Source organism: Monodelphis domestica, chromosome 1 (assembly GCF_027887165.1).
Source record: "Monodelphis domestica isolate mMonDom1 chromosome 1, mMonDom1.pri, whole genome shotgun sequence".
In the NCBI taxonomy this organism is placed as follows: domain Eukaryota; kingdom Metazoa; phylum Chordata; class Mammalia; order Didelphimorphia; family Didelphidae; genus Monodelphis; species Monodelphis domestica.
The window spans coordinates 364,144,058-364,154,997 of NC_077227.1; the positions used below are offsets into that span (position 1 = coordinate 364,144,058).

General features: G+C 31.3%; 1 protein-coding gene across 2 annotated transcripts in view; it reads right to left on the bottom strand.

Annotated features, from left to right (window-relative positions):
* GABRB2 (gamma-aminobutyric acid type A receptor subunit beta2) overlaps positions 1 to 9,981 on the bottom strand; it is a 301,754-nt gene extending 291,773 nt beyond the window's left edge. Inside the window, exons 1-2 of one of the 2 annotated variants that reach the window (XM_056820229.1) lie at positions 9,174 to 9,981; positions 7,820 to 7,884 (exon numbers count right to left, since the gene is read on the bottom strand). The gene's annotated coding sequence lies outside the window, so the exon portion shown is untranslated. The remainder of the gene's footprint in view (positions 1 to 7,819; positions 7,885 to 9,173) is intronic. The other variant, XM_056820794.1, reaches the window with a different exon arrangement.
* Between the last annotated feature and the right edge of the window lie 959 nt (positions 9,982 to 10,940).

Consider the following 10,940-nt stretch of genomic DNA (forward strand, 5'->3'; position numbering starts at 1 on the left):
AGATATATTTATCTGGACACTTTCTCTTTTGTATTTGAAATAATTTAGAAATATACATTTTCCTCCTGTTTTCATTTGACCCTGCTTTGGACTGTTCTGTCTGAATCCCATTAATCTTAAGAGGTTTCATTGTGGTCACTATTTTTAAATAAAATTATTTATTCTTCCTAAAATTAATTTAAACCTACCCATCCTTCATAATTAAGTTATTTAATCTTCAATTAATTTTCATCTTTATTTTAGGAGGAGTCTCTTGTGAATATAATTTTTCTTCACTTCCTAGCAGAGAAATGGCATTTGTATTTTTTCCTTTTGTTATTTTTTTGTGAGATTTTTATGTCCTCAATGGAAATACATGGTCCACAAGGTGTGATATATAGCTGAGAAATATGTATTTTTCTTCTCATTCAACAGTCATGTGACATGACCTACTTTCTATGTACATTCAATAATCCTTAGAGTTGTATCACATCTAAGAATTCTAAAATTTATTCAGATTCTGAATTTCTTTCTTTAAAAAAATCTTTTTGTTAGAAATATCTAGATCTAAAAGGTGATTATGTTAGTACTAACATGAGTTAGAGGTCTTTAATAAAGATAGACATTTTCAAACATGATTAAATTATTTAAAAAAGAAAATGCATGTTTCTTTCTGCCTTAAAACTTGTAGACACACACACAATACTTGCTCTGCCTTCCCTTCATTTTTTTTTCCTTTTAAAGTAAATATACTTGTTTTGCACTGGAAACCAAGCATATTGACTTGGTCTCCCACTGAGAATGGAACCAGTTTCTTTATTTTTTTTAAAACTGAAATTATTATGGTTATTATTACTCTTTTCCCTTTTGTAACTTCTTATTCTCTTCTCTGTGCCTTTTTTTTTTAGGATTGTTACTTTTCCTAGGAACCATGATCAATGGCGAAGGTGAAATCCTGAATTAAGAAGTATGTAAAATAAGTATCACAGATGCTCAGGTAGAATTATACAGAGTAAAAAGCCATATAAAGAGTTCTTTCTTATGGTGTAATAGAACAATTTCATGCCATATGACCTGTATTACCATAGACTATTATGTTAAAACATCATGAGTTAAAAGCAAAAGTGAGGAGTACATGGGTGTGGTAACTGAAATATATTCAGATTTTATTGTATTGATTTATTTTGCTAATTTTTTGTATTTCTTTTTTTATTCTCTTTAAAATATTATTTGTTACACCAAACAACTCTTTGGGAGGGATAGAAAGGAGGAAACTTGAGGAATTTCAGTTCATGTAAAAATAAAAACTCAATACATTTTATTATTTTTAATTTTGTAAAAATTAAAGTGAAAAATGACTTCATTTCCAAAAAAAAATCCCAAAATTTACTATTAAGTACAGCCACTGGGAAAAAAAGAAATAATTTTAATTGCATTTTTTAACAGAATCTCAGAGGTAGGTAGAAGCTATCTAATACAGCCTATATCTAAATAAGAACCAGTTCTACATCAAGGTCTGGAAATAGCACTCTAGATTCAGCTTGAAAATTTCCATTACTAGGCAATCCATGCTATCATTCAGTAGTCTGCCCCAATGTCAGATAATTTTCTTAGGTGACTTTACCTCTTCTTTGATGAAACTCTTACCAACTGTTCCTTATTCTGCTCTCTGTGACCAGAATAAAATGTTTTAAAATTCTTCCATGTGTCATGATTCTATTTGAATATTTTGGTGATAGTAATTTACTCTATGCTACCCTATTATACTATCATTTTATCCTTTTTCTGGAATCAATTTCCTGACTACCCTAGTTACCATCACTTAGATCTTCTTTAGTCTACCAGTGTTCTTCCTTAAAATTTCCTTGTGAGAACTGAATAAAATTCTCCAGGTATCAACTGAATGAAGCAGAGTCCTATGGATTATCACCTCTCTTTTTCATGACTGAATTTCTCTATTAATACAACCTAGACTTAGTATTAAGCCTTCTTGGCTACCATGCCATATTGTCGATTCATTTTAAATGAGCGTTTCATTTCAACTCCTTTAATGATCTTTCTCAGATGAATTGTTGATGAGCAAAAACCTCCTCTTCCTATGTTATGTGGAGAGTTGATTTTGTTATACCCAGCATGGATCTTTGCTCATATTATTATTTAATTTCATCTTCTTAGGTATAAATATATATGTAGATCCCAACTGTCATCAAATACTATTTAATTCTTTCAGATACAAAACACTCATAAATTTGATCAATATAATAATTATACATGAATTAAAATTATTAATAAAAATATAAACCAACCCAAAATCAAGGGCAGAGCCCTGGGTAATTTCATGGGAAACTTTCATAGGATTTGGCATCATCATTAATGGATTTTCCATTTATGCTTTTCCAAATACTCTCTATCATTTTTATTCACTTCAGCTCATGTATTTCTTCACATGAGAGTATCATTTTATTTTTAAATTGTATTGATTTATTTATTTAAAAATATTTTCCCATGTTTCCATGTATATGACACATTTTCTTTCCCTCCTCTCTTTCCTCCCCCTCCCAGAGCCAACAAGCAATTCCACTGGGTTGTAAAATTGTTGTCACTTGATAGCTGTTTCCATATTATTCTTTTTTTGCTATAGAATGATCTTTTAAAGCCTAAACCCCAAATCACATATCCATATATACATGTGATAAGTGATGTCATATGCTTTCCTTTTGCATTTCTGAGAGTATCTTTTTAAAATGTAACTCAACTCTGCTATCTTTAATCTTTTTTTATTATTCTTGAAGAAAACACAACTTTCCACATGCATTTTCTATTCAGGAGTCCTAGCCTACCATGATACATTGATACTTTTATTTAAAAATTGTTTCCTTGCCTTAGAATTTTTATATTACTCTTTATTACCCACAATTTGCACATTTTCATGTAGCAATACAAGATGACATGTTTTCTTCTAGTTACTTCTTGGATATTGCATTTAATGAATTACTGTTCTCTCCTGCTATTCTTTCTATGCTATATCTTCTCAAATGGGCTTTCTCCCTACTCCATTTAAGATATGAAACCTTACTGATCATATTTTCAAGAATTGAGAATATGAATACCTGTATAATAAATTGATGCTACATTTCTACACAGATAAATTTATGCAATTGAGTCATTTTAAATGGACATTTCATTTAAACTCTATTAATGATCTTTTTCAGAAATGTTGGCAAGCAAAAATCTCTTTTTCTATATGTTATGTGGACAGTTGTTTTTATATTACATTATATTATATTAATTATATCATGTCATGTTATGTTATATTGTATTGTATTGTATTAAATATATACATGCCTAAGCATTAACTTGTGAGTACTTGTTATGTATACTTTGTTTCAAGCTAAAATTCTGTCAGTCTTATAATTTAGCCTATATTCCTGAAATCCAAAAAAACAAACAAACAAACAACCCTGTCTTCTAAACTTCTAAGTCACATTCTAAATCTAGATTTTTCTTTTGAATTGACAGCTAGGAGGCACAGTTGATAGAGCACTGGGTCAGGATTCAGAAACTTCAAATTTGAGCTTATATCTGGCCTCAGATACTTAGTAGCTAACTGGTGTTGAGCAAACCACTTAGCCTCTGTTTGCCTCAATTTCCTCATCTTTAAATGGGGATAAGGATAAAACTTATCTTCTAGGATTGTTTTGAGGTATCAATGACATAATACTTGTAAAGAGCTTGGCACAATGCCTTGCACATTATAAGAACAATATACATTTATTATTGATTTTATTATTATTATTAACAATAATAATAGCTGACTTTTAGTTGGCAGCACTAAATCTAAGTGTTTTAGTTCATTTTTCCAAGATGGTATAATACTTAGCAAAGCTTTCAAGGTTGCTTTGAAATTTCCTGAATTGATCCTAGAAATTATAGATAATGGGGTTTGCTTCAGGTACAAGAAAATTGTTCAGAAAATCATTAAAGGAAACAATTATAAAGCAGTTTGATGTAAAAGGGCAAAACACCCCAGCTTTTGAGAGCCTATATTGTACCTCTTAAACCTTTTATAATTTAGGGGGGAAAAGCTATCTTTTTTGATAAAGGGAAGCCAAGAGGTATTAATTGATTTTAAAATGTCAAATAGCTTTCCAAAAGGTTTTTCACTAAGGAACTCTGACTATTAAAGAAGATTTGGATAACAGTAGGAATAATAATAATGAATTGGGTTAGTATGCTGTTAGTGTTATGGATTAGAAATTGATTGGTAAAATTCAGAATATGAGAGATATCTTAAGGAAAACTCTTGTGTTCCTACATAAGATGTCATAAATATGTTGTAACTTATTGCAAGGTATTTTAAAAATTGATATCTTCTCTTCCATACAAGATGAATTTTATCTTTATTCCCCTGATAATACCATATTCATTCCATATCCCTTAATATAAATTTGTTAGAAATGAAAATATAGGCACATGTAATAATATTTCAATTAACTAACATATTCAATAATTTCCCCAAATCAGACCCTTAAAATTGTTTTGGAGAACAATATTTACATTTATAAAATGAGGTGTTATTGTAAACCCAGGGGCTCAAAATATTTCCTCTAGGGAAAACATTATGATTTATATTGGCTCTCAGTGTCTGGAGGCATATGTCTCCTCTTATTTCCAATATTTGGTAGGCATCTAATGTTGGAGTGGATTATTGGTTAAAGAGTTTCTTTTTAAAGCACAAGAGGAACTTATTAAAAAGAAAAGAAATACATATGATTAGCAACTCCACTGCTCTAAAACTTTTACAACTTATTAATGTTATTTAAAAGATATATTGATATCTTCTGCTTCATCTAGGCTAGTCATTTCACTCTGTCACTGTTAATGTCCCCTTAACTGCACAATAGTACTCCATGACAAGTCGGTTATAGAAATTAGATAAAATTTAAATTGAAAATTTCAGGTAAAGACAGCACAAAGATTATTGTCTCATTTTACAGATGAAGAGCTAGAGAGGGGGAGTGACTTGCTAAAAGTCAAAGAACAGATTAGGGACAGTTAAGATGTTAAGATAGGAATTTGTATGCCTGGCATTTATTTCAATATTTTTTCAACAAACGATTCTATCAATTCTAAGTGTCACTGAGTGAAAAAAGTATATAGTTTACTGGACTAAATAATGGTTCAAAAATCTTTGGTGAATAAAATTCTGGAAAGCATTAGAAAATGTATAAATAGCCCTTGAAACATTAAATATTTTCACTCTACATGGACCCTAAACATGGGCCAACACCTGGTTTACTCTCAAAAGAAAACTATAGGATTATTCTTCATAGGAAAATGAACACACATACATACATAAACACAATGTGAAATATCTATAAATAGAGAAAGACAGCTAGGTTGTACAGTGGGTAAAGTTCTAGACCTGGAGTCAGGAAAACCTGAGTTCAAACGTGGCCTCAGATAAGTACTAGGTGTTGTGATTCCAGGTCTTAAAATCTGTCTGCCCCAGTTTCTTTAGTGTTCTTACACCCTTTCTTTTTTGTAAATATGTAAATTGTCTTTAGATTATAAGAAAGAATAGATAGAAGGACGATTATGATTTGTCTAGTACAGCCTCAAAGTACTTGAACCTCAAAGAGATTGTGACTTGTCCATAATTATATTACTAATAAGTGTCATTGATAGGGTTTGAATAGTAGTTTAATAATTTGAAGTCCAGAGCTCTATTTGTTAGACCATAGTGGCTCTTAACAGAATGCAAAAAATATATATATTTAAAACTCGTTTCCTTCTCCAGCTCCTTTTACAGATGAGAAAACTGAGACAAACAGGGCTAAGTGATTAGCTCAGGATTAAATGATTAGTACATAAATGAGGCCAGATTTGAACTCAGAAAGATGAGACATCTTGATCTGGGCCAGGCACTTCATCCCCTGTGCCATCTAGTTGCCCCTTAAGAAAATATGCTTCCATATTTCTCTGTATAGGTTCCAGATTTCAAATGGGGTTTCCTCATAGGCTTAAGGATTTATATCTGGAAGTGACTTGAAACAATATACTACAACTCTTTCCTTTTAATAATCAGACAAATGAGGCCCAGAGAGATTAAGCGATAACAGAAAACTGAAGAATTTGAGGCCTTCTGGGTTCTGACCAACTGGATACAATATTCTTCTCACTGAAACATATTGCTTTTCTTCATTACAGCTTTTGAGCATTTTATCTAATATCAGAGATTTCCCTTGAATAAAATGAGTGATGTCTACTAATGGATGCTGACTATGAAGTAAAACCACAAATTTTAGAGTTTCAACAATTCTATGCTGATAATTTAGATACTTTCAGTCTTCTTCATTTTCTAAAATATTCCTTGCACATAACTATAATTTACTTACAAAGAATAGCATTTATCTCAAGCATAGCATAAATCTCAACCAAAATGTAGGAACATATGATATTGTTGGATAATTGATTTTCCTGAAAATTGAATTTCTGGATAAGTCATCATTACCTAAAAATGACAGAGTTGGGTAGTAGATGTAATTCTGGATTTTGCTTGGTGTATACTTAGGTTCAATTTTTTTCTCTGGAATTTACTAGTTAATTTCTTTTGGCAAGTCAGAAAACCTTTCTAGGGCTAAGATATGTGCCTGCATTTACAGAGAAAGTTGGAAATCTTAGACTTTTCATTTCCTAACCTAGAGAAAATAGATATTTTTGTGTGTATTTACTCCAATTAAATGTCTTTCTAAAATGTAATATAAAATTCATATTAATGCCACATGTGATTATAAACTAGTGAACAGATTTGAAATCTTCAGTTAAAATTTAATCTCATGTAGTACTTAAGAATAATCATTTCCAGAATCATTTCCTAGGGTCATTACTAGGTTAGAAATAGACCTAGAATGTATATTAACTTGGTCTAAAAATATACAAAGCATAAATCATACCATTTGGAATTTGATCTTTTGATTTCTTGTATCAAGTCATCTTGTTATCATTTACTATTATAATGTCAATTAAATAAATAACCAATAACAAATAAATAAGGAAATAAATAAAAATAAAGAGGTGAAAATAAATTATTATAATAAGGAAAGAAATTAAATTTCGCTTAATCAGAGTTGGTTGCCTGACAGAAGAGTATCCATTAATCAGGTATAGGATATCCTTTGTATTTTATAAACAAATAAGCTTATTTTTACAATGGTAATGTAATCTTATTTATTTTGTATTTGTTTAGTCATTTTTCTTTTCTTCAACTCTGGTGATTTATTTAATGCAAATTTATTACATTCTGCACAAAAATGCACAAACACATTATCTGAACTGTTGCATAAATGCACAACTTAACACAGAAACTTTCTAGTCTTGAATATAATAAAAGCCAAGAAAGTATAAAATTAACTTTTTTTGTTTTTTGAGATTCAAAAGGCCAGCTGGTTTATGAGATAATACATAGAGGTTTGCCCTAATTTCTGAGGGATAAGAGAACAGGGATGTACATGTGTGTGTACATATGTATAAATATGTGTATATGTACACAAATGTACTATTGACATAATTGAATAAATACATGAAATTAAAATTTTATGCTGCTTCCCAAGACATTTAAACAAAGCAGGAGAAATTTTTCAAGCAAGTAGACTTCTCTTAGGTCAGTTTTAACCTGAGCTATGGTGAATATGGTATTAATTGCATAAATTCATGTTTCCTTTTCTTAAAGAATCAAACAAGCCAATAAGCATGTTCAGATATGTCCAACGTTTCTGGAGTTGAAAAAAAATGCTACATTTTTGAGGAATACAGGGCTCTGACCTTTTTATCTTCTTACCTGATTAGACTTTTCAGGTAGCCAGTTTTTATCAGGATCTGGTAACAATGAACCTTCTCTCTGGGCTAGAAAATAAAAATGATGATATTTTATAGGTTGCAATCTTGAACTCACAACATCCTTATAAATAAAGTCCAGTTGCTGAGAAAGGTTCTAATTTATTTACAAGGACTGGAAGATATTCAAAATGCAAAATAGGTCTAGGTTCCTTTTTACTCTCCTTATACATTTTGTACAAATGCCATTATATTGTATTTGATGGGATTTAAGTCACAGAGTCAAAAAAGCTACTTTATTTTATCAGGAGGACTTAAACTTGGAGCAGTTGTCATGGAGGCATACAGACTGCAACATTTGGGGATCTGAGCCAGGAAGAATTGGTCTTTCTCCTTATAATGACTTTATCTGCTCTACCTTAGAAGTTATCACAATGTCTTCTTGAGAGAGCTAAATGACCTGGGAGCTTTAGTTGGCAATTCAGCCCAGCAATATTATTACTTGACAATCAAATCATCCTCTATCCATGATACAGCCACCATAATTACCTCATCTGAATTTCAGAATCCATATATAAATAACATTTGGATAAATGCATCCTTTTGACAAGTCTAGAACATATTTGCTTCCCCCTTCCTCCAGTTGGAAATGTTACCTTGGATACAATCCTAGTAAATATGTACTAGTGTTGGTTTTATTGAAGGACTTTTCCCTCTGCATCTTTTTTTTTTTTTTTGGTTCTACGGGAAGAGTTGGAGTTGGAGTGGACTCACTTACCACATGTTATATCTCCAGTGATGGGCTTGGAGATCCAGAGCAACTGATAGAGCTAGAACTTGAGGTTTTACTATAGCTTCTGGAATAGTCCATGACTAGACCCACAAGTGAATACGGCCAAAGATAGAAATGGAACTGGAAATGTTGCTCGCTCTAGAGCAAGAACACCTCTCAATGACTTCTTCTTTGAACAAGGAGTCCATTCTTTCACTATTCTGTTGTGGCCCCTTTTATTTTTAGAATGGACCTTTGGCTTGTCATCAATATAGTCTTTGTGTTTGATGGGGAAGGAAATCATGAATTTTTTAAAATTATTTTCTAGGATTCCTAATAAAAATTCTTCATTTTCATTCTTGACAAATCTGTTCCCATTTTCTGAGGTTGTTCAAAGTGGTTCTAGGAGGTTCATTTCTAACACCTGGATTTTGAAAAACAATCTCAAATCAATTTCAATTTATTCTGGGGAGTGGAATATTTTAATATCCACAGCTCCTTTTATACATCCTTCAGGTCTGGTACCTATTTGCTTAATAATTTGCTTCATAAATAGTTAAATATAATTGAAAATTTAAATTGATACCTTCTGGGAAATTGAATGCTTTTTATAACAACATACATTTCTTCCATTAGTCTTGAGAGGTTTTGCTTCCATTATGTTTGCTTGCCATAGGTGTCACAAGTATTTCCTTATAAATTTCTGAAAGATATGATATGTTTGGAAATTATAGAGTAGTTAATAAACATAACATGAGGCAGCTAGGTGGCTCAGTGGATTGAGAACCAGGCCTAGAGATGAGAGGTCCTAGTTTCAAATCTGGCCTTAGACACTTTTTAGCTGTATGACCCTGGGCAAGTCATTTAGACCCCATTATCTAGCCATTACTTCTCTTCTGTCTTGGAATACATAATATTGATTCTAAGACAGAAGACAAGGGTTTTTAAAAAAAACAAATAAACAAAACTATAACACTGATATGGATACTCTGATCAGAAAAAAAAAAAACAACAACCCTAGTGTGTGGAAGCCATGAGAAAACAGCTTTTGGCTCAATATGCCTATAATATTGCATAATATAGCTCAATAATGATAACTACAGTTGTCTTAATATTGAAATAAACTGCTTAATAAAGGTCTTTCTTCAATTTTTATTTCTGGAATTGTTCAAGTAGACTCTGAATAATTATATGTCAAGGATATAATTGTTGGGATTCATATATGGTCAGAATAAGTGACCACTATGGTTCCTTTCTAATTCTGAGAATTTTATATCTGTAGAGAAACCAAGCAAGCATCACACTCTTGTGCTAGTATCATTGTGTCTCATTGGGATAATTTGTAGCAGAAGATAATGAAAATGGACCTAGAAGAGGCAACATGAGGCTGGAAAATAAAAGAAAAGTGATGATTTGGCCTAAGGAATTTCTAAAAGGTGATGATCAAAACAGAGCCAGGGATCTGGGTACCAAAAGACAAGGCAAATAAAGGAACTAGAAACTGGGAAATCCGTCAAGACACCAGTGAGTGATAATGAGACCTTGAAACTGATATTCTTTCTGTTCCATGAATAAATCAATCATCTGCTTGCCAAAAAAACAAAACAAAACATATTTTAGTTGGTCCTTTCTGTGGCAACAGATAAATCAATCATATTAGGGACCTATTGTCGAGGGAACTGTAGGGTCAGATTTGATGGAGTGATCTGACATGACACTTGTCTATAATTGGGAAAGGCAGAAAGGTGGCTTATTATTTTTTCATAGAATCTATCTGCTGTTTATTTATTTATTTTGGACTAGAATCTGGAAAACTTGCACTTTTAAGTGAAATTGGGGTCCAGGGAAATTAAGTGGCATGAACAACTACACATAGATATTTAGCAGATTTAGCAAATCTAGAACTAAAAGTCTCCTAATCCTTAGGCTAGTTCTCTTTTGACAAGTTACTGGATAATCCAGGTGGAAATCAAGGAGGTTGTTAACAATTTATAGTTTTACTATAAATTTATACTATACTATTTATACTATACGATAAATTTACTATATGTACTACTGTACATAAGGGAACAAACTATTTTTACAATGTCTGGGGGAAAATATTCAATTTCTCTTTTATAATAAAATAAGAAGAATTATCTAAGCACATAATTGATATTGAAAAAGGAAAACTACAAACAACTACAGGAATGTGTTGTTATACATGCATTTTACACACACAAACATATATGCTAATTCCTATATGCATATATATGTACATATACATATATATATACACATATATAATACATGTTGATCTATATATGTAACCTGATCTCAAAACCTGGAGAAAGCAATTATAATTTCCTGTGCT